We start from the raw sequence: 25,071 nt of genomic DNA, 5'->3' as shown, positions 1-25,071 counted from the left end.
TGCCAAATCACTTAGGAGAAGCTACTTATTCTACCTAATAATACTCAAAAGTATCATTTATTGAACAATTTACTGTGTTTCTGGCTCTGTGCCAGAATTTGGGCTTTCTTCCAACAGAAAGCCAAAAAAATTTCTCTCCTCACCACCCTAAGAGGTACATACTACTTTATCCCTAATTAAACATGAAAACATTGAAGCCCTTTTCTTAAAAAAAAAAAAAATTTTTTTCATTTGAAAGGCAGAGTGTCAAAGAGAGAAAGGGACAGAGATCTTCCACCTGCTGGTTCACTCCCCAAATGGCTGCAATAGGCAGGGCTGGGCCAGGCTCAAGCCAAGAGCCAGGAATTCCATCCAGTTCTCCCACATGGGTGAGAGTGCCATCTTCCACAGCCTTCCCACGTGCATTAGCAGGATCAGAAACAGAGCCGCCAGGACTTGAATTGGCACTCGAATATGAGATGCTAGAGGGGCTGGCACTGTGATGTAGTGGGTAAAGCAGCCGCCTGCAGTGCCAGCATCCCATACGGGTGCCGGTTCTAGTCCCAACTGCTCCACTTCCCATCAGCTCTCTGCTATGGCCTGGGAAAGCAGTGGAGGATGGCCTAAGTGCTTAGGCCCCTGCACCCACGCGGGAGACCCGGAAGAGGCTCCTGGATCCTGGCTTCAGATCAGCCCAGCTCCTGCCGCTGCAGCCATCTGGGGAGTGAACTGGCAGATATAAAACTTGTCTCTCTCTCTCTCTCTCTCTCTCTCTCTGCCTCTGCCTCTCCAATAAATAAATCTTCATTTTTTAAACAGATTTATTTATTCATTTGCAAGTCAGAGTTACACAGAGAGAAGAGAGGCAGACAGAGAGAGAGGTCTTCCATCCGATGGTTTACTCCTCAGTTGGCTGCATTGGCTGGAGCTGCTCCAATCCGAAGCCAGGAGCCAGGAGCTTCTTCCGGGTCTCCCACGCGGGTGCAGGGGCCCAAGGACTTGGGCCATCTTCTGCTTTCACAGGCCAAAGCAGAGAACTGGATCTGAAGTGGAGCAGCCGGGTCTCGAACTGGTGCCCACATGGGATATCGGCGCTTCAGGCCAGGGCGTTAACCCACTGTGCCACAGCGCCAGCCCCATAAATAATCTTTAAAAAAGAATGAGATGCTGGAGTTGCAAGCAGCAGCTTATTAACCCACTGCACCATGATGTTGGCCCCCAAAACTCTGAGTCTTGAAGGAGTCAAGCTATTAAGTGGTGGAACTAGAACTCAAACTCAGAAGACTGATTTTGTAGCCTAAGCTCCTACTTATTATACTTTCTCTTATAATTTCAAAATGTTTTTCAGTATCTTCATGAAGTAGGGTGAAGGTCTGGACATTAAAATGGAGGCAGAGGGAGATCTGCCCAATGCTAATGGTAGAAACCCAAAAATAAACAAGCCCCAGGATTTCTAGGTGTCACTAGGCTAGTGTCACTGTCACTCAGATTTCATAGTTTCCAATATCACAGAATGTAAATCTATCTTCAAGAAGCTGACTTGGAAAGACATTGTTTCACACAGTATCTCCGTTACCTTATCCTCATGGATGCGTCAGAGACTCTGCTGTATCTGGGCTGGCCAGAACGCTTGTACAGAGCTAACAACCTCCACCCCTCTGCAACTGCAGCAATGGGAGCTCCAGGTGCAATCGGATCTGCCTCATGCACAACCCTGCACTTGTTATTGACAAGAGACTTGGTGTTCACAGGAAGCAGCATGCCAGTGCCAGACTGCTTTTCAGCTCAGCAAAGGGCCACAGTATGAAGGTAGGTCCCAAACGCCATCTCAGTCAGAATGGGCAGTTTGTTTTGAATCCCCTTCCCTGGCACGCATGCTTGGCTCGAAGTGCATTAAGATGTGACAGGGACAGAGAGTACCTATATTATCCCTTTCACTAGCCATGCTCCAGATGGATTCCCAAACAGTGTAAGTGTAACACCACTTTCTAGCTGTATGTAATGCAAGGCGGGGTGGGGGAGGAGACTAAAGTTTTCATCAGAGAGATGAATCAGAGGCAAATTCAGGATCAGGAGTACAATGCTGAAGGTTGCAACCATTCCTTTCGTGAAGTAACAAGAAGATGGGAAAATAGTGCATTGAGTTTTGCCTTGAGGTACTTAGGGGTCCATAATCCATCCCCATCTTTTTTTGTTTGCTTCTGTTACGGATATCAGTGTGTAGCATCAATATGTTGTCCTCGCTGAGTGATCTTAGGGGATCTGCTATTGCAGTTCTCACCCTCTCCATCCCCATGCCTCCCCCTCTGCCAACCACCAATGCCAACCAGCCCTGCAATGACCTCACCTGAACTGAAACTGAGCACCGCAGATTGTTTCAAGCAGACAGAAGGCTGAGCAGAAAAGCCGCCTACCTCATCACTCATCAAAGCTCTCTTGTTCTGTGTTTTTTGGAGTCTGATTACAAGGGTGTTGGGGAGAAAAGATCTGCAGAGGTCATGTCAGGCATCTGGTTCTTACCAGGCATTTCTGGATCTCTTAAAGGCAACAGGCCTTGCTGAGACTATTCCTAGAGGCATCTTTTCCCTTTCTGTGCATTAATGAAAAGCTGGGACCGGTGGCTGTTAGGTGGAAGGGACTGAGAGCACAGAGTCTGTTCAAAGTGATCTTCAGGTACTCAATCAGGAGCAGATTACAGGGGAATATGGAGACCCCTCTGAAAGTCCTAATTCTTTGCCTCAATAATCTCATTAACAAAGGATACAGAAAAGAACACGCTTGACTGGATGATACCTACCCCCTACCATAACAAGAGGGGCAGACAAAGTCCCACGACAAGTTCTAAAAGTAGGCCACTCCAGGGTTGTCCTCTAAAGAACAAGCATTTCGTAGGAGGCCTCTGAGATACATGAATTAATCCAAAAAGCCCCCAAGCCTATCCATCAGTCCTGGAATGCCACCCAGACTTTCTCAGGTGCCTCTCCTGAGTGGAGGCACAGCACAAACCACATGCCGCTCTCTGGGCCCCCATGTGGGTCCTGAAGGAAGGGAGCCTGTGTCTAATGAACACGTCTTATGGCTTTTATATACATCACCTCATTTAATTTTTACAACCAGCCTACAAGGTATTTCCAATTATCCTGATTGCACATATGAGAAAAGTGAAGGCTCATTAAGTAGTTTACCAAAGGGCCATACGAGTAGGCGCAAGCAAGGCTGAAGCTGAATTAAAGTTCCTCTGACCTTCTGATAGTAGGGCAGGAGGACAAGAGAAGTCATCACTGGTTTGGAGTCTCTGAAGGTATTACTACAAATCTCACACCTGGAATACTGTCTCTTCCATCTTCCAGGAGAGGAGCGGTTCAGTACCCAAAGTCAACACTGAATTACCCCACGGACTCACTAACCAGCCCATGTTTCAACTAGTCTATAGCCTGATGGGCCCCTTCTCTACTTCCTAGACGTATTCCACAGGGCAGCTTTGGAGGAAGTGCTTTTCTCTTTCTTTGATGCACCTTGAGATCTTCCAACAAACCCAGAGGATGGAGACAGTGCAGAAGCAACATTCCCCATCCTGATCCAAGAAAAGAAGTGGCTCTGCCAATAGATACCACCTGCCACGATAGTTTCTTTGTGATATGACATCCTCCACACTCTACCTCTAATGAGAAGCCTCTCTTGCTACTACCATCTTCAGAGCATCTGCACAGACATAAGGGAGACTCTATCCGCCCCACCGCTAGGTCCACAGCTCCAAGACAGAACGGTTGCTCTGTTCAGGGCAGAATGTGCTGCTTCAGGCCTTGCTGCTGCTGCTGCTGCTAAGACAAACAATGGTCCCCAAGACAGCAGCTGTGCCAGCTCCAGTCTTCTGTCCATGCACATGGACAGGGGCAAGAACAATAGGCCACTGAATGCCAGCATGCCTGGGCCATGTGCCCAGGCTCCTCTGCACCCTGGCCTACCAACAAGACACAAAGGCAGAAAGAAAAAAAAAAAGGCTATTTATAAAAACATAGAAGAATTCTTCAGAATTCCCTCGTGTGCTTAGGCAAGTATACACGTGCACGTGTGGACACAACTCAAAGACACACACTACTCACACCACCCACACCGTGCTTCACCCCACAAGCTCAAGAAGGCTCTACAGATCCTTACAGTTGGGTGACAGTGTCTGGGCTATGGGGGATGATGGGGTTCTTGTAGGTTCCTTCCCTACAACTGCATGGAATGAAGTCAAGCTTTCACTTCCCACAAGCAGCTGTATGAAAGAATTCCCTGGCTTTCCACAAAGCCAAAGTACCAGAGTTACCATGAAATACTTGGGGTGATACATGCCAAAAATAACCTTCCCTGGGCACCCAATAGTGATTTACCAGCAAATTTACCCAGCAAATCTTTTTTTTTTTTTTTTTTTTTTTTTTTTTTTTAATTTGAGAAGTAGAGTTATAGACAGAGAGAAAGGTCTTCATCTGCTGGTTCACTCACTTCCCAGTGGCTGCAATGGCCGGAGCTGAGCCAATCCAAAGCCAGGAGGCAGGAGCTTCTTCCAGGTCTCCCATGTGTGTGCAAAGTCCCAAGCATTTGGGTCATCCTCTACTACTTTCCCAGCCCATAGCAGAGAAATGGATCAGAAGTGGAGCAGCCAGGACACAAATTGGTTTACCCTACTCTACCACAGCATCAGCCGCAACACAGCAAATCTTACTGAGCCCCTCCCGTCTGGTGATGGTGGCAAAGACCTAAGGCCTGACCCAATGAAGCATGGCTTGACAAAGAAGAGGAAGGACAAGACAGCAAAGAAAGTCTTAGGTTTTTGTTTTGGATATTCTTTATTATATCAGAGCCATGGTAATAAGCCTCAACTTAAAGATTAAAGATTTAAAAATCATCAATACCATAAAGAAATCAAGTAGGGGTCAGTGCGATGGTGTAGCAGGTAAAGCCTAGAACCAGCAGGTTTGAGTCCTGGCTGCCCCACTTCCAATCCAGCTCTCTGCTACGGCCTAGGAAAGCAGTAAAAGGTGGCCCCAGCACCCGCGTGAGAGACCCAAAAGAAGCTCCTGGCTCCTGACTTCAAATAGGCACAGCTCCAGTCGTTGCAGCCATTTGGGGAATGAACCAGTGGATGGAAGACCTCTCTCTCTCTCTGCCTCTGCTTCTCTTAACTCTGCCTTTCAAATAAATAAATAAATACATACACACATATATAAATAAATACATAAATAAAGTAACAAGCTTAAAAAAGAAAGTCAATGCCATTGGATTCTTTTTTTCTATTATGTCCTTTGAAAACAATACTAGAATAAAAATTGCAGCTTTCCTTCCAAGAGGAACCAAAAATTTCAAACAAGTTTCCTGAGAAACAGATTTGCTCTTTGCTTGATATTTCCTTTAAAGAGTCAGGTCAAGGGCCGGCGCTGTGGCTCACTTGGCTAATCCTCCGACTGCAGTGCCGGCATCCCATGAGCCAATTCTAGTCCCAGTTGCTCCTCTTCCAGTCCAGCTCTCTGCTGCGGCCCAGGAGGGCAGTGGAGGACGGCCCAAGTGCTTGGGCCCTGGAGGATGGCCCCGGAACCTGCATAGGAGACTAGGAAGAAGCACCTGGCTCCCGGCCTCAGATCAGCGCAGCGCCAGCCACAGCAGCTATTTGGGGAGTGAACCAATGGAAGGAAGACCTTTCTCTCTGTCTCTCTCTCTCTCACTGTCTATAACTCTGCCTGTCAAATAAATAAATAAATAAATAAGAGTCAGGTCAAAATTTAACCTCGCTATTTTAGAATTAAGATAGTAGTGATGGTTTCACAATCTTGTGAAGATACTTTAAAAATTTTTTTAAAAAAACCTGAATTGTATACTTTAAAAAAGAATGAATTTTATGGTATGTGAATTATATCTTACCAAAAGAAAACAATCAGGGGCTGGCATTGTGACACAATGGGTAAAGCCATCACCTGAGATGTCAGTATCCTATGCGTGAGGGTTCATGTACCAGCTGCTTCACTTCCTATCCAGCTCCATGCTAATGACCTGGGAAAAGTAGTAGAAAGTGGCCCACATGCTTGGGGCCCATGCCACTTATGTATAACACTTGGATGAAGATCCTGGCTCCTGAATTCAGCCTGGTTCAGCCCTGGTCAATGCAGCCACTTGGGAGATATCTCCCTCTGTCTCTCTCTGTCTCTCTGTAACTCTGACTTTAAACAAATTTAAAAATATTAAAAAAAAAAAAAAAAGGAGCCAGTGATGTGGCATAGCAGGTAAAGCCGCTATTTGCAGAGCTGGTATCCCATATGGGCGCCGGTTCAAATCCTGGCTGCTCCACTTCTGATCCAGCTCTCTGTTATGACCTGGGAAAGCAATGGAAGACAGCCCAAGTCCTTGGGCCCCTGCACCTATGTAGGAGACCCAGAAGAAGCTCCTGGCTCTAGGCTTCGGATTGGCACAGTTCCAGCCATCTGGGGAGTGAGCCAGTAGCTGGAAGACCTCTCTCTCTCTCTCTCTCTCTGCCTCTGCACATTCTATTTACCAAGTACCATCCTGCGAACTAGGGAGAAAGTTGCCTAACAAATAGGCACAAAGGAAGGAGGGAATTCTTGGTTTCCATTTCTTCATTTGTATGGGTTAAATTAAGTCCTGCATTGAGTATTCCTAAAGCTAGTCTTGAAAGCTGCCCCTCAGGACATCAGACTTGGCCATGACATTGAACTCTACTGGCAGATCACCACTCCATTATTTCCAGAGAGTGTCAAATCAAAACCTGCCAATGAATGCTTTTATGTGCGAGTTCAATTCCAGGATCAGCAGACACACCCAAAAAAGCTTCCCCTGCAAAACGCTGCCTCTGTCCAGGCTCAGGCACAGCTGAAATTCACCCACACTTGTCCTGAAAGTTAGAAGGAAGCTTATTTCCTTTTTAGAAAGATGTCGAGAAGTTCCAATAAGGATGCGACTCGAAGAAAACCCAGTTCTCATGGATTCTGATTATTTAACAAAACCAGCCAGGGCCCTGCCACACCAATAATCATGTATGTAGACTCTAACTTACAATACCTACAAATGCAGGTCATAGTCCTCTGAAAACTGTCCTTACTTCAGAGAACACTCCGGAAATGCATCCGTCCGCAAAGTTCAGGTGGACAAAGGGGTATTTTGTTCCTTCTGCTGCTTTCAATTCTGAACTATTAGTTTATTTCTTTCCCCCTTTCAAACTCTATCTCCTTCAGGAATGTCTCTGATTAAGTCATGAATCTCGCAATTCTGATAAGAAAATGGGGGTAGGGGGCAGGCTGAGAGAAATCCGTAATCTTTCAGGAGAGTCACCTTCCAGTCACCTTGATGTGCCGGCACCCAGGGGGCAGGGCTGTGACTCCCCGAGGCTCCGCTGTCAGCACGTGCAGCATGAGATCAGCCCATGTTCTCCACTGGGAACCCGGCCTGTCTGCCCGTCTTTTTCCACAAAATCTGTCTCACCTGCTTTTATCCCTTTCACAAACACATGATGTCACCTCAGCCATCTCAGGAATATTAATTCCTAGTACCTTTCCAGCCAGTGTTATATAAGAACACAATTGAGGCTTTCATCAGGCTCTGTACCCTATCTATCTCCTACCAAGACTTCTTATCGAAATGGTAATCAGCCCCTTTCCAAACTACTCCCCAGGAAACCAAATGCTAGCACGCTCTGCCAAGTCTTGCTCTTTTCTCTGACCCTGCTGGTTTACCTTTCTACAAACTTAGTAATGGAGGGCTCTTAAAATCCTTGCTGGACAGGTGTGAAAAACAAAGCCCAGAGAAGTAAAGGGGGTTGACCAAGATCATACAGCTACATAGCTGCAGCTCCATGACTATAATCCAAGTCACTGGGGTTCTAGTCCAATATGCTTTCTTGTTCTTACCGCAAACATTTATTTGAGTACCTTCCAGGTGCTTGGGGATATAAGGACAAAAGTCCTCCCCCAAAGTTGGCAAGCTAATGGGAAAGAAACACATAGAGTGCAGAATTCTGAAGTATTAAGAAGTATAAACATCCCTGTTCTTAAAGAACTTACAATCTGGGGCCGGGGCTGTGGCGCAGCAGGTTAACACCCTGGCCTGCAGTGCCAGCATCCCATATGGTCACTGGTTCAAGACCTGGCTGCTCCACTTCCTATCTAGCTCTCTGCTGTGGCCTGGGAAAGCACTAGAAGATGGCCCAAGTCCTTGGGCCCCTGCACCCACGTGGCAGACCAGAAAGAAGCTCATGGTTCCTGGCTTCGTATCAGCGGCCAATTGGGGAGTGGACAATTGGATGGAATACCTCTCTCTCTCTGCCTCTCCTCTCTCTGTGTAACTCTGACTTTCAAATAAATAAAATAAGTCTTTAAAAAGAAGAACTTACAATCTGTGAAGATATGATCAAAATATGTATTTTAAAACATATAACTATCTATACATAATTACACAAGACTATATCATTACATAGTACATAAAATTCCATGCTTCTGTACTCCGTTGGTACATGAAATTAAGAATAAATGCAACAGGCCGGTGCCATGGTGGTTCAATAGGCTAATCCTCCACCTAGCGGCGCCGGCACACCGGGTTCTAGTCCCGGTCAGGGCACCGGATTCTTTCCCGGTTGCCCCTCTTCCAGGCCAGCTTTCTGCTGTGGCCCGGGAAGGCAGTGGAGGATGGCCCAAGTGCTTGGGCCCTGCACCCCATGGGAAACCAGGAGAAGCACCTGGCTCCTGCCTTTGGATCAGCACGATGCGCTGGCCGCAGCGCGCCGGCCGTGGCGGCCATTGGAGGGTGAACCAACGGCAAAAAGGAAGACCTTTCTCTCTGTCTCTCTCACTATCCACTCTGCCTGTTAAAAAAAAAAAAAAAAAAAAAAAAGAATAAATGCAACAAGGGTGGAGATTGTGGCACAGCGGGTTAAGCCACTGCTTGGGATGCCTGAATCTCATATCACAGTGCCATTTGAGTCTTGACTACTCCGCACTTCCAACAAAGCTTCCTGCTAATGAGCCCAGGAGGCAGCAGATGACAGGTTCCTGCCCCCCAGGCCCAGCTGTTGCGCGCATTTCTGGAGTGAAACAAGGGTTGGAAGGTGTGTGTGTAAGTGTGTGTGTCCCTCTCTCTCTGTCAGTCTGTCTTTCAAATAAGTAAATCTTTTTAAAAAGAATAAATTCTACAAGTTAATATTTTGAGGGCTCAGAAAGATCAGTGGGAACTAACTTTACTAATGTAAGGCTTCTTAAGGAAGATTCAACTCCTCAAGAGGAAGAAATTTGTCTGGTTGACTAACATGCTCCTGGGACCCAGTATACTACATGGCATATAGCAGGGCTTCAAATATGTGAAGGGAAGGAAGGAGAGGAGAAAGCAAGCAAGGAAATAGAAGTCTAAATAAGTTTTCTGAGCATGGGTAGAATTTCAGTAAATGAAGGGCAAGGAGAGGATATTCCAGAGGAAGATAAAATCTAAGCCAAGGGATGGGAATGTTTGAGCAGGGCCTGATTAGAACAAAGAATGACACTGGAGCCTGGACAGAGATAAGTGTACAAGGGGAGAAGCAGCTCCAAAAGCCAACAGTATGGATTTCAAGTGACCAAAAATGGAACTGGTAAAAGCTTGTGTCATGATAAAAACAATAAATAAAGTTAAAGGAGAATCACAGAGGAGGCGATCTGCTGGACAGGTTCACAGCTTCCCAAGTAAGGAACAGAGTGAGTATTAATGAGCAATTCGGGTTGAACGGTGGAGGCGAACGTGGGAAGGAGAATTCCGAGTGGAAAACTCCCTGCACACACTCACGCTGATGACCAGTAATAACAAAGACTTTAGACCCACAATCCTAAAGCTGGTGATTCCAATCTGTCCTCCCCACTTTCCACTGGCCAGCAAACTGGACATGAAAGAGATCCTTGGATTCAAGGTAGAATAGTAATCTTGGTCGGAGGAAGAAGTTGATAGAGCAGTTGCGACTGGCCTGCCTGGCTTTCCTGTTGGAGTACAATTCTCTTTGTTGGACCCTGAGTTTGGCTAACCTTAAAACTGTCTTTCCTGTGCAGCAGTGTCAAAGCTATGAAAGACAGAATCTCTCCTCCCCTTACATTAACTCCACACTACCTGAAAACAAGGCCTGCATCTTTGGGGACACAGTGAAGCCCATCAGTGGGAAGAAGAAAAATGGCCCTACAGTTTCCAAAGGACACTCAGTCGGCCATTAACTTTCCAACCCCCAAGCAAAGACACAGAAAACAACTCCATACAGCTGATGAGGCGGGAGAGTGCAGGAGGGGATATCTCAATGAACTTTAATCATCGCGATTGCTCTGGCAGGCCGCCTTGGCCCTTTCAAGTGACTCAACAGCAAGTCAAAGACAAAAGGCTCCCAAATGAACAAGCTGCCACATCAAATGCCAAAGTAGTAATTTTAGTTCCTAGGCCTTGCCTGAAATGTTTAAGAAACAGAATTCCCAAGGTCTAGAATCTAGAATTAACTTGTACTACAAACTAAAGATGTAGCTGGGAGGACCAACAGCTCTTCTGAGAAATATCACCCAGTCTGATACCCCTGGCTCATTGCTAGAGACAAGTTCCACATCAGTCCCCAAGGACCACAATAATCAACCAACAAACCCAGCAAATCTCAGTGCGAAGAGCTGGGAGATGAATCATTGAGGCGTAGGAGAAAAAGTAAAACATTGTCTTATGCTCAAAGAACTTATAATCCAATTTGGGGAAAATGGACTAAATGCAAAAGTATGCATAAGTATGTATAAGACTGTGCATTTTAAGTGCCAAAACAATCGTTCCACACCACATTTGGAGAGGAAGAAATCAGTGTGAACCAGTGTGAACCTGAATTAGTGTTGAGGCTTTGAGCCGGGGAGAATTTAAAGAGAAGTGGGGGTGATAGAGGAAGGAGAGTTGTGGTTAAAGTGCTCCATACTGTGGACAAAGAAAGATAAGAGTCTTGAAAAGCAGGACAGGACAAGGAGTCAAAACTCAAAGGATTTCCTACTAAACAACTCCTAAAAAGACCAAATATCAATTCTGATTTGTTCACTACGCAAAAGGACAATGGTAAACTGTGTGTTGCTCAAGGCTCCAGCACAATCAAACTGAAACAACCAATTTTAAAATGCAGATCCTAACCTCCAAGAGAGCAAGCTCTGAAGGACCTACTTCATTTTGTGCAAGACACAGCTTAGCATGCAGTATTGGCACATTAGGTTTAGTTCAGTAAGCACAGATGAAGCACCTATTAGGTGCTAAGGAGAGGGACAAACAAAAATGATTAAAGACCAGGAGACAGACATGGTCCAGGAAATGCCTATGGTATATCCTGTTGAAAAAGGAGGTTTTTATTCCCCAGGCTCGAGTTCTCAGAAGTCAAGTCTGGAAACAGACATTTGGGAGTCATCAGCAGGTAGCTGGGAGTTAGGAAGGTAACAGGGATCTATCATTATTGAAAGTCTGTTCTGCCAGATCAAGATTATGCAGCACCCAAGAAGAACAGAACCACCTTGCTAACTGGCTGGAGCTGCCTGGACTGGAGAAGTTGCACTGGCTGTTCTGGTCTTTCCTGTTGGTGGTGGGTCAGTCTAAAAACATTTAGACTTGTGGTCCATGCTGCATGCCCCTAAGTGTCACCCCAGGCTTTCCCTATTGTCATTGAGCCATGAGACCTGGGGGGACATGCTCAGACAACAGTCATGTGATCAAGAAATGCATGGGAGGTGAAGCTCCATGAAGTCAGACTTCAACCAAAAGGAAACAGGAGTGGATAAATGAAATCTTTTCCTGTCCTCACATGAGCTGGTCAGACATACAGTAGCACCCAGATGGAATTCCAGGCTCCTGGCTTCAGCCTGGCCCAGCCCCATCCATTGCAATCATCTGGGGAGTGAACCACTAGATAGAAGATCTCTCTATGTCTCTCCCTCTGTATCACTCTGCCTTTCAAATAAAATAAAATAAAACTTAAAAAAAAAAAAAAAGAACAAAAACAACAGAGATGCAGTGGCTTCACTCAGTATCTGTGAAAATGTCCTTAAAGACTGAGTAACCAGCCTCTCATGAAGCTGTGGCCAGCTTCTAAGCAGGGATTTATATTTGCTTTGCCACCTTCTCTCTCTCATTCTCCTTTTCTCTTCATTCCTTCTTCCCTGGGATGGCTCCCACAAATAAACTATCACCTTTATTGATCTCTGGCTTTATTTTCTAGGGAATCTGCAGTAAGACACCTACCACATGCCAGGCACTGTTCTCGGTGATGGCTGAGAGGTCTCATCAAATCTCGTGCCTTAGTGGCAACAGAGAAAGCCTCGTGTGGGGCTGAGAAGCATGCAGCGTGGGTACAAGGACAGATGCTGTCAAGCGGGCTCTCCACCAATTAGAAGGGCCAAAACAGCCGGTACAGCTGGACTAGTGGCAGGCTATTCCAGCCCTTCCGGAATGACACTTTTATTCTAGCAGATCCTGAAGAAATAGCTAATCAATTGTATTTCAAGAATTCAACATATACGTTAACTGATTGGTCAGTTATCAGAATCGATTTAGCTGACTACAGCTTATTTTGTACATAAAGGTAAACTGTGCACAAAAGAGTTATTGAGGCATATGTTACATATTTAATAGTAATCACAGGTATAAGTGCTTACTGTGGAACCCTATCTCATCTAATGCTCAAAACACCCTAGGGGCACAAGTTCGTAAGAAGACAGAGTGGCTAAGAGCATGGTCTCTGCAACCAGAAAGGTCTGGGTTTTAATTTCAGCTGGGCTACTTGCTAGTTGTACATCCTCAGACAAGATGCTTAATCTCCCTAAGCTTGTTGCATTATGTATAAAACTACTTGATTATACTAAAACCTATTCCATTAGATTGCTATGAAGAGCAAAAGTACTTACTATATGCTTGGTGTCTAGTACGTCTCCACAGTCACCAAGGTGATAGTGCACCAAGGTTCAGAATGATCAGTTAACTACCTGAGGTCACACTGAACCAGACCTCAGCAGGATGTGGGCCTAGATCAGAACTCCTGACCATTCTGCCACACATTTGTTTACAAGGCTGAGATATGGCCTCATAAGATTGTCTTACACGCCCAAATCCTATAGTTCTAGGCTATAAATGTTGATTGATTAACAAAAGGACCTCTGGATTCCTTCAACATATCAAACAGAAGTCCTAAGATTAAGTCCTAAGACAGCCACTGTAAACTCCATATATGCTTTTGCTAAAATACATAAACAAATCTGCCTCATGGGCTCTTTGATCCTTTCACTTTTGAAACAAGAAGGGATAGAAAATGACAAGAACTGAATAGGACAAATTACTGGCTTCAGGTTTTTGCAAGCAAACCGTCTGTCTCTACATCTCCCAACTACCCCCTTCATACACACCTGGATCAAGTTTCATGAAACAAAATTCTTGATATAAGCCAAGAATTCTGACATTTCCTGTCTTTTTAAATGCTAGTTGCTGCTCACCAATTTGATTTCTTGATCTACAAAAAGGTCTCAATCTGCAGTTTGAAACGTTCTAGAATAAAACACATGGCCACCAAACACAGAATTAGAAAACAGTCTTCAAACTACACAGCTCCTTCTTTATGGTTATTATTAACTTAGAAAGGGCTTAAGTTTCACTTCTTGCTGGAAAAAGAAACTGTGCATTCTGGATCCTCCCCTAGTCCCTCCACAGTTCACATGAGCACTAGAAATTCAGAGAACACCAAGGAACAAGTGGGCATTTCCTGTGTGTGCAACTCATGTTGCTGTTACCCAATCCAAGGTGTGGCCTTGCTGCATCAGGGAAAGTCCTGCTGCCCTCTCTCTGAGCTTCATCTCGCTGATTTCAAGGCCCAGCAACTGTAGTCATTTGGAGCTAACAAGCTGTTGATCTAATGCAACAAATGAGTGTTATTATACAAGATGACTTCAAAATGTTTGTGGAAAAATGAGATTAAAATTTAATTTTAGAGCAAAAAACTGAAGTGGGAAATAGAGGTAAAACAAGATTGTTTGCAAGGTGATGATTATCGAAACTGAGTGGTGAATACGTGGGAGGACGTAACACTGTTCTCTATGCTTTTGTATATGTCTGATGTTCCTCATAAAACATTGGCTTATTTATTTATTTGAAAGGCATAGCAACAGAGAGTTTATTAATTTGAAAGGCAGAATGTATGCATGAAACAGAGATAGACAGAGAGAGAGAGAGAGAGAGAGAGAGAGAGAGATGGAGATCTTCCATCTGCTGGCTCACTCCCCCAAAATGGATCAACAGTCAGGTCTGGCCCAAGCTGAACGCATGAGCAAGGAACTCCATTCTGGTCTCCCACATGAGTGGCAGGGGCCCACATACTTTTACTCTGCTTTCCAAGGCATGTCAGCAGGAAGCAGGATCAGAAATGAAGCAGCTGGGACTCAAATCCACACTCTGATATGGGATGCCAGCATCTCAAGCAGCTTAATCAGCTGTGCAAACAATGCTGGCCTCCATAATAAAAAAAAATTTTTTTAAAGATTGATTGATTGATTTATATGAAAAGCAGAGTTGAGTGAGAGAGAGAGAGAGAGATCTTCCATCTACCAGTTCACTCCCCAATGGCTGCAACAGCCAGAGCTGGGCAGATCCAAAGCCAGGAACCAGGAGCTTCTGGGCTCCCATGTGGGTGCAGGGGCCCAATGACGTGGGCCATCTTTCACAGCTTTTCAACATGCATTAGCAAGGAGCTAGATTAGAAGTGGAGCAGCCAGGACTTGAATCGGCACCCACAGGGGATGCTGGTGCCAAAGGCAGTGGCTTTACCAGCTACACCACAGTACCAGCCCCCCAAAATTTTTAAAAATATAATTAACACCACATAAAAAAGGCTTAAGAGGCACATAGTAAATGCAAGGGAAGAAGATAAAAGAATCTACAAGTAGAAAAGGCATGTCCTAAACCAGGAAATGTACACAGAACAGTCAACACCAAACATACAATGTCTAAATTTCTGAACTTCAAAGATGAAAAGACAATTATGTAAGAATCAGTGGAGAAGAGACAACTCTTCTATTAAAATAAAGGAGAAAATCAAGTTGGTCACAGACTTCTCCACGGCAGCAGTCAAGGCCTGAAGATAAGGAAGCCATGTCTTAAAAAACTCCGAGAACTGTGATCCAAGAATATTATGACAAGCTGAGTCACCACTCAAGTGTAAAAAAAAGCTCCAAAATTCTCAAACTGGAAAGATCTCAGCCTACATAGCATCCAAGAAACCCACTTGAGAAAAAAACCCTATACTCAGGAGATCAATAAAACAAAAACCACAATAGGGAAGCCATGGTTAAGGAACAGGTGCTTAGATATATCAAGACCAAAAAAAATGGGAACATGCAGGTCAGAATATAAATGTAAGAAACCCTGCCAAGGACAAAATAGATATATACTATAAAAATTAGGAGATGGGGAAGAGCCGTGTAGAGAAATCTAAAAGCATGAATCACAGACTCCTTCCACGCAGAGCAGCAGCCAATTCATCTAAAAGTGAAGGTAGAGCTAAAAATACAGCTAAAAATATTATTATGACTCGAGCCTCCTAATGGTTTCCTAGTCATTTTCTCAACCATAGAGAGAACTTTCAGGAACTATTATCACTGGGAAAGAAGAAACATTATCCAAAGTTCAGCATTTTCTTCACTTTCATTCACTTCAGTTTCTTTTGCTAAACCCAAGGAAAACAAAATTCAAATTTCGAAGTACATATGGTATAATGCCATTCTTATAAAATTGTTTGAGGTTGGGACTGTGGTGTAATGGGCTGGGTCGCTGTCACAGTGCTGCCATTTCTTATGGGTGCCAGTTTGTATCCTGGCTACTCCTCTTCTGATCCAGCTCTCTCCTATGGCCTGGGAAAGCAGAGGAGATGGCCCAAGTGCTTGGGCCTCTGCACCCACATGGGAGACTCGGAAGAAGCTCCAGGCTCCTGGCTTCAGATGGGTCCAGCTCCTGCTGTTGTGGCCATTTGGGGAGTGAACCAGCAGACGGAAGACCTTTCTCTCTTTCTCTCTCTCTCTCTAACTCTACTTTCTCAAATAAATAAATAAAATGTTTTTAAAAAAATTGTTTCACTCTTGCCACCCATCCTTCTGTTTCTGCATACTAAATGTTACCACTGGAAGAGAAAGTACTTGTGCCCCATCACCAAATCCATGGCTTTCCCATGCTACCTGTAGGCCCATCGTTTCCATCTCATGTTTGTCTTCCTATCTGCAAGCCAAAACCCATCTCTATAAACCAGAATCCATCTCTTCTTGTTCACTGAAACTCTTTGCTTCTAAATTAAATACTCTGGAAAAAAAATAAGATAAAAATATAAAAGGGGTCAGTGATGAGGTGCAACAAGAGAAGCTGTGACATGTGATGCCAGGATCACATGAGAACCCTGTTTGAGTCCCAGCTGCCTCACTTCCAATCCAGCTCCCTGCTGCTGCACCTGGGAAGGCACTGGAAGACAGCCCAAGTACTTGGCCCCTGCCACCCATGTGGGAGACCTGGATGGAGTTCTAGGCTCCTGGCTTCAGCATGGCCTAGTTCTAGCCATTGTGGCCATTTGCAGAGTGAATCAGTAGATGGAAGATTCTCTCTCTCTCTCTCTCTCTAATTCTCCCTTTCAAATAAATACTAAAATATCTTAAAGAAATAAAATTAGTACACTCCTATTTTCTGTTATCATTTCCCCCTCTCTACTGGATCATTCACACAAGCAAATAAATACGCTGTATTTTCCCCCACTGTATTTTAAAAACACATCCTCTTGGACCTCCTGCCTCCTCCCAGCAAGATACCTTTTCATCTCAGCTTCTTTTTATAGTATCAAAATGGTAGTCCACACTCCCTGCCTCCACTTTCTGTCTTCTCTTTAGCCCACTGTAACCAGGCCCACACTTTCCAACTCTTCTGAGGAGTAATGACCTCCATGCTGCCAAGTCTCAGGTCTCCCATTGTTTCGCCACTCTCAGGAGTGGGGGTCAATCCTAACATGGCTCTAGATACACACTGTCACTTCTGCTGGACCTTCCTCCTTGCCCAACCTCTGAATGTTGAAATGCCCCAGGGCTCAGTCCTAGGACCTCTATTCATCTCTACTTGCTTCTGAGACTGTCTCATTCAGCTGTGTGCCTGGTGATTTCCAAACCGATATCTACAGTCCAGACGTCTCTCTGAATGGCAGTCCCCTACAACTAACTTAACACCTCCCCTTAGATGAACAACAGGTGTGTAGACTCAACATACCCAAACCTAGCTCTTGTCACCTCCCTTATCCTGCCATGCTCCCTGCCCCAGTAGTGGTGTACGCCAGAGTTATTTCAAACTCCCATCCCAATTCAGCCCTGTCTTCAAAATGTGCCCAGAATCAAGTCTTCTTATCCCCTCAACCATTCCTGCTTTAGTGCGACTCAGCACCATTTTGTTCTTAATCACTGCCATTACTCATAACTGGCCCTGCTGCCTCCACCCTTGAGCCTCGTAGTCTATTCTCAACAGCACAGCCCTGCTTATCATCCTCCAATGGCTTCACAGAGAAGAGAGCTGGAGGCTTCCCCAAGCTCTACATAGCCAGGATCCTGCAGTCTGTGAAGCTCACGCTTAACTGCTCATCTCCAGCCACAGCGGCCTCTCTGGTCTTATTAGAACATGCTAAGTGTACTCCCACCTCAGGACCTTTGCGTATGCCTCCCTCAGCTTGAAGCATGCTTCCCCACATGCAGATGGCTAGCTCCCTCCCTTCCTTTAGCTCTCTGCTCAGATGTCGCCTTCTCAGGGCAGCCTTTGTCCCCATTCCGTCTAAAAGAGCTCCTGACACTCTCTAGGCCCTTATTCCACTTTGTTTTTCTACACAACACTTATAATCTATGTAGGCATTTGTTTGTCATCTTTTCCTCCCATTGGAGGATAAGCTCCGTGATGACAGGGGCTTGATTTTGTTCCTTGCTGATTCCTGATGCCTTAGTACCTAGCACATGGAAAGCACTCAATGAATACACTTTTGAATAAATGAACAGCTGCTTGGATATGATGGGACTGGAAACAATTTATTGCTGATTTCTTTTGACTTTTCAGTTCTGCTTGTATTATTTTGTACTGAATATTCTGAATATTTACTACTTCTTAAAAATACAATAGTTGGGCAGGTGTTTAGCCCACTGGTTAAGATGTGAGCTTTATTCCCGGTAATGGCTCCTGACTCTAGCTTCCTGCTAATACAGATCTTGGGAGGCAGTTCAAGTAACTTGAATTCCTGATACCCACCTAAGAGACCTGGATTGCATTCCCAGTCTATGCTATTACAGGCATTGAGGAATGAACCAGCTGATAAGACTGGTCTCGTTATCTGTCTATCTCTCTGTGTATATCAAATAAAATTTTAAAAACCTTAAAATATCTAACACTATAATTATTCTTTAAAAATTAAAAGAGAAAGTCAACCCAAACCCAAAGGAGAGGCAACAGGTGTTGTATTACAGCAGGCTGACAGCAGGTTGATCTGCTACTTGGAATGCCTGCATTTCACACTGGAGTGCCTGGTTCCAGTCCCAGTTACTCAGTGCTTCTGATCCAGCTCCCTGCAAATGCACCTGGGAGGCAGCAGATGATGGCCCAAGTACTTGGGTCACTGCCACCCATGTGCGAGATTCAGATGGAGTTCCTGGTTCCTGGCTTCAGCGTGACCTATTCCCGGCTGTTACAGGCATTTGAGCAGTGAGCCAGTGGATGGAAGATTTCTGTGTATGTGTGTGTATGTGTATCTGTATGTGGGTCTCTCTGCCTTTCAAATCAATAAATAAATATTTAAAAGAAAATCAAAGGAAAGATATATTATCTAGTCAGTTCTGCTATACTTATAAGCATTACTCCCCCATTACTTATGACAGCAAAAAAGGATTTATAATGTAATACCCATGGGTATTTTTCATAATTAATGAAAACTTCTTAGGAAGAAACTATATTGGAAAAAGGGTTTTAATTACCCAGGACTGACCAGAGTGTGAAGAAAAGGCTCTCTTTTAAGAATAAAAGTTCGAGACCCAGCTGCTCCACTTTCAGTCCATCTCCCTGCAAACACACCTAGGAAAGCAGTGGAAGATGGCCCAAATCCTTGGGCCCCTGCACCCATGTGAGAGACCTGGATGAAGGTCCAGACTCTTGGCTTTGGCTTCAGCCTAACCTATCCCTTGCTGCTGTGGCCATTTGGGGAGTGAACCAGTAGATGGAGATCTCTCTTTCTCTCTCTGTAACTCTTTCAAATAAATAAATAAATCTTTAAAAATTGTGATCATTATAAAATATACACAACATAAATTTATCATCTTAATCATAGTAGTATTAAGCATATTGCCATTATTGTTCAACCATTACCACCATCTATATCCAGAATTTTTTCACCTTCCCCAACTAAAACTCTATTTATTTCTACTAAACAATAACTCTCATTTGCCCTTCCCCTAGTCCCAGGCAACCACCATTTAGGCCAAAGTGGTTCTGAGCATTCCATACTTTTTCATTAGCTCAATTCTTTGTCATATATCATAAAATATATAATCCTAGTACACTATGGGTTAAAAAGAAGAAGTCTAAAAATGCTGATGATGAAATCCAATTGTCACCTAGTTACATTAAAGCAGCATCAAAGTCCAGTCCACATCAAGATCATTTTCACCAGATCACTGTGGTATCTTTACCTGATTAACTCTTCTAGTACTTAAAAATCCAATGTTAAATACACAAAACAGTGATAACCACATCCAAAGTGGCTTTATCACCTAGAGAAAAAACATCCTATACCTGCAACATGTTACTGTCTTGCAAATATACAGCTGAAACTCCCTGTGGTATCCCACATGTAGAAATCACATGTAGAGGCAGGCTTTTAGCCTAGCAAGGTCAATGGTTAGGAAGCCCGTACTCCTCATCAGAACATCTGCATTTGATCCCAAGCTCCAGTTCCTGACTCCTGACCCCAGGCTCCCCGCTAATGCACACCCTGGGAGTTAGCAGGTGATGGCTTAAGTAAAGGGGCTGTGGCCACCTTTGTGGGAGACCTGGATTGAGTTTCCAGTTCCTGCCTTCCCCAGTCCAGCCTGACTGTTTTTTGTTTTTTGCTTTTGTTTTTTTGTTTTGTTTTGTTTTTGTGACAGGCAGAGTGGACAGTGAGAGAGAGACAGAGAGAAAGGTCTTCCTTTGCCATTGGTTCACCCTCCAATGGCCGCCGCGGCCGGCACACCGCACTGATCCGATCGCAGGAGCCAGGTGCTTCTCCTGGTCTCCCATGGGGTACAGGGCCCAAGCACTTGGGCCATCCTCCACTGCACTCCCTGGCCACAGCAGAGAGCTGGCCTGGAAGAGGGGCAACCGGGACAGAATCCGGCGCCCCGACCGGGACTAGAACCCGGTGTGCCGGCGCCGCAGGCAGAGGATTAGCCTAGTGAGCCGCGGCGCCAGCCCAGCCTGACTGTTGTGAGCATTTTGAGAGTGAATCAGTGGATGGGAACTCTCTTTGCCTTGCAAATAATAAATATATATGTAAGAAGAAGTCATTATTTTTTGGAAAGTACACTAAAAATTAGATTAGAAAAATAGGTTTCTCTTATTTTTTTAAAATCATTAGCAAGTTATTAAATTTCCAATTACTTTTTTAAAAAAGATTTATTTATTGATTTGAAAGGCAGAGAGAGAGAGAGAGAGAGGCCTTCCATCTGCTGGTTCACTTCTCAAATGGCCACAGTGGCCGGAGCTGGGCCTATTCGAAACCAGGAGCCAGGAGCTTCTTCCGGGTCTCCCACGTGGCTGCAGTAGGCCATCTTCTACTGCTTTCCCAGGCCATAGCAGAGAGCCAAACCAGAAGTGGAGCAGCCAGGACTTAAATGGGCGCCCATATGGGATTCCAGCACCACAGGCAGCAGCTTTACAAGCTATGCCACAGTGCCGGCCCCCACATAATCTTTTAATTCCATTTTTCCATCAACATTTTTAAGTACTCATATTTGTTTTCAAATTAAGCATAATGTTTTTTTTAAAAGTTTTGTTTACTAATTACAGTTTTTATATAATTTAAATAAATTAAGTAATACAAATCACTTATTAAATGAGTAAAGGTATATTTATATATAAAATGGAGGCTATCAAATGTAAAATCTATATTAAAATAAGTTGAATAATATCTTAATAATGTTGTAGAAAGAAAATGTTTTGTCTACATTCACACCTCTATCAGTTTATATAAGTGACAACACTATAATTCCTAAGCATGTTCACAAAATTGTATTATCCTCAGGGCAGGCATTTGGCACAATGATTCAGATGTAGCTTGGGACACTCATATTCCGGCTTTCCATTCCACTGTCCTGCTAATACACACCCTGGGAGGCAGGGTGATGGCCTGAGTAGTTCAGACTGAGTCCTGAGCTCTTAGCTTCAGCCTGGGCAACCATGGCTTTGCAGGTGTTTTTGAGTGAACCAAGTATATGGAAGATTTCTCTCTTATCTCTCTTGTTTTTTTTTTTTTTTTTGTTTGTTTGTTTGTTTTGTTTTGTTTTGTTTTTTTTGATAGGCAGAGTGGACAGTGAGAGAGAGAGACAGAGAGAAAGGTCTTCCTTTGCCGTTGGTTCACCCTCCAATGGTCACTGCAGCCAGTGCACTGCAGCCGGTGCACCACGCTGATCCAATGGCAGGAGCCAGGCGCCGCAAGGTGGAGGGTTAGCCAAGTGAGCCGCGGCGCCGGCTTGCTCTCACTCTTACTCTTTCTCCTTGTCAAGTAAGTTAAAGTAAATTATATTACTCTAAAAGGAGTTGATACATTTTAAAATGTTGGCAAATGCGAGACTCCAGTAATTTAAAAAAGATTCCTGGGCCTGCCTTCCAAGGGAATCCAGTCTGCCAGAGAAGATGGACTGTAAGAAGCAGTTACAATGTGATGGGTCCTTTATCAGGGAAAAAGCGGATGTTTTTGGAACATACGGTGACAAAGTTAATTGGTCTAGGATTCAGTAAAGGTCTCTCAGAGGAGCTGAACTTGAAAGACAGTTGTTAGACAGCAAGAGGACAGGCAAAGTGCTCCAGCCCAGAGGGCACAGCATGTCCAAAGGCCAGAGGAAAGAGAAGGAAAGCCACATGAAAGGAACTGGAATGGCAGAAGAAATTCAGAGTGGCTGGAGAACGGAATTTCCCATGGGAAGATGAGAAAAGGTGAGACTAAGAAGAGAGTCAGGGATCAAGCCCTGGAGAGCACTGCAGTGTCAGGAAGCATGGAACTGTTCCTAAGAGCCACGAGCCTCCGTGAATGTGAACATGGAAGAGAAATTAGATAAGCAAACTACTGTGTCTTAATGACAGAAGTGCTTCCCTCCAACAGAGAGCCACAGAAGAAGGGAAATAGGAGATGTTTTTATTTTCACAGGCCTCCAGGACTCCAAGAATCTGCTTATAAGGATTCCCTCAACCTGAATCTTACAAATAAAGCAAAAGGCACATACCCAAAAAAACACAAAGAGCCCGGTGATCCAAAGGTTAGCAAGAAATGATCGTGCAAGCAGACTGGCCCTATGGTCTAGCAGGATAACTGCGTGAGTCAAAGGAAGTGGGCCTCTGGTTTTTGCTCCTCATCCGAGAAACTGGGAAGTAGTCATCCCCTGCTTACTCACCTTGCACCATTTAAAGGCCAGGTCTCAACCACAGCTTCAACAAGGTAAGGGGCAAGGACTTTACCAGCTGCTTTTACTCAAACCATCAGAAAACAAAAAGCAGAAGGAAAAGGCTTCATAATGTACAATATGTCTGACCATTTCACACCTCTGGAAAAAAGAAAAAAAAGCACCCTGCTTTCAGGTCCAGAAATGGGCATATTCAGAATTTGCTTAGGCAGCAACAAAATCCAGAGCCAAGTCAGCTAACAATAAAAACATTGAACTCAATAAAATTAAAACCAAATTAAAGACATTAAAACATAACTGGCTAGGTTATACAGTCATGGCCAAATACAGCTGACAGCAAATCAGCCTGGCGTTGGGAGACCCGGGTTCTAGACCCTGCATGGACTATGTGACTTGCATTGATATTATCGTTGCAGAATTGGTCATGGCTTTACATGTCCCCAAAAGTTATCACCGATTTTAAAGATTCAAGAGAAAGTCAAAGCCAAGTGCTGTGGGTCCCATCAGAGAAAAGCACTCAAGTTTCTATTACTATGTTTGTCAGTATTTTTAAAGAATTTTACAGAAAATCACTTTAAATTATTTCATGTCTCTAGGCTTTCTGGACAGAGATTATATCAAAACTTATTTTAAATTTTTTTTGAAACATTAAAACACTTTTAAGCATAAAAGACACAAAAATCACAAAATGATAGGGTAGCCTAACTAGATGAGACTGATTCCCTCAGAAAAGTCAATTTCCTTTCCAATACAATGGACTTAGCTCAACTTCTAGAGACCCCCATCCCAGGTCTTTATTATTAAATGGAGCATTTCGCAGAACGAAAGGCTGAAAGCACAGTTCCTCTAATTCATGAGCTCTATTCCAGCACATTCTACACACTCTATTATGACATTCAGCACAATGTACAATAATTAGCAATTTACATCTGTCTTCCCTGCCAGACCAGGAGCACCACACGTTCAAGACCATGTCTTATTCATTGTTACATCCCTAGCACCTAGCTCAGAGCTGGCATAAATGTGGAATTGAAATGAATGGAAATGAGTTTGTGCTTTCCCTGTCTTCAACAATGAATCTCTGGCAGATTCCAACAAAGCCTTGGAGTTAGCTCTGTACAGATCCTGGGCCAGCTAGGCTCACAATGAAGATTTCCGCCTAATTGCAGCTTTCTCCACTCTTCCTTCCCCTTCCCTCTCCACCTCCAGAGGGGAGTTCCTGCTGGAAATTGCACAATTCTTTGTGCAGAGAGGAACAACGAGTTTAGTTCCTGTTGACCTGAACAGCATAATGTCCTGGCACAGTCGCTTCCACCTTCATAGCAAACTAACAAATGCAATCCCGGTTGTTTTTCTAACCAAAACTATCACTCAAACTTCTATTTCACCAGAATTCAACCTCCTAAGGCACTCACATCTCCTCCAATCAGTCACGTATAACCCAATAGAAGGGTACTGACAAATGTTCACAGAAAAACGGAATCAAAGATAAGTTTGTTTTGGTGCAAAAAAAATTTCAAAGCCATGCACACTTTGCTCACATTCTCCATGAACTTTGTGAAGATCCCTTTTATAACTTTTGGACAATCTAAGACAATGTTCTTGTATTTTTTCTGACCACAGCCCATAATAATAAGTATTGGACTCTGACCTGGTATGTATCTATGGCATACATACACTCCTAAAAAAGTCTGATGCAACAACATTCAATATGTACCTTTTCTATGTTCAATCCACTTTGATAAATTTAAACATCATAGCCCATTAAATTTTTTTAAAAAGCTGATAAGCAGTCATCTAAATTGGCTTCACAACCTGCTGTGCAAAGGAATCACAATCTACAGTTGGAAAAACACAGGCTCTTTCTGGTCCTCTTTTCAAAATCATTTTGGAAACTTTAAGCAGTAATACAACAGCTCTTAAAAACAACACAAATACAAAGATCAACCTCACAAGATGAAATCCTCATCTGAAATAAACCACTCTACATCTTCCCTCGGAAAACCACACAAAAGTCTTTGTGGATTTTGTAGCACAAAGAAACACAAAGACTGGGTGAGAAGGGCAGGACTAGGCTGGATCCAGATATGCCCAGTATACAATCAGGCCAAGAGAGACTCCTTGCCCCAAGTGAAATGATTCTCTGGCTATGCATTCCTTTCAGTTCAACCTTTCGGCCAGCTTTGCAAGGTGCTGGGGAGGCAACAATGCTTTCAAAGCAGGTGTGAAGGTGTGTGATGAAGAGAGTGGGCGCAGCCTGCTGAGCTCTTCCTGAAATTTGTGTTTCAAAGTGCTTTCAGTTCTGTTACTGCATTGCATGAGATGCTATTAGAAAGTTCATTTCCAGAAATAGAAAGTAGCAGGTAGGCGGCACAGCGAAGTGTTTCAGGGTGCTCTGGTG

At 44.1% G+C, this 25,071-nt stretch overlaps 1 protein-coding gene across 11 annotated transcripts in view; it reads right to left on the bottom strand.

Moving 5' to 3' along the window:
• SRGAP2 (SLIT-ROBO Rho GTPase activating protein 2) overlaps positions 1 to 25,071 on the bottom strand; it is a 286,141-nt gene that overhangs the window by 180,680 nt on the left and 80,390 nt on the right. The gene's annotated exons all lie outside the window — the stretch shown is intronic.

The sequence above is a fragment of the Oryctolagus cuniculus genome, chromosome 13 (assembly GCF_964237555.1).
Source record: "Oryctolagus cuniculus chromosome 13, mOryCun1.1, whole genome shotgun sequence".
Classification (NCBI taxonomy): Eukaryota; Metazoa; Chordata; class Mammalia; order Lagomorpha; family Leporidae; genus Oryctolagus; species Oryctolagus cuniculus.
This window is presented reverse-complemented; position numbering and strand designations above follow the sequence as displayed.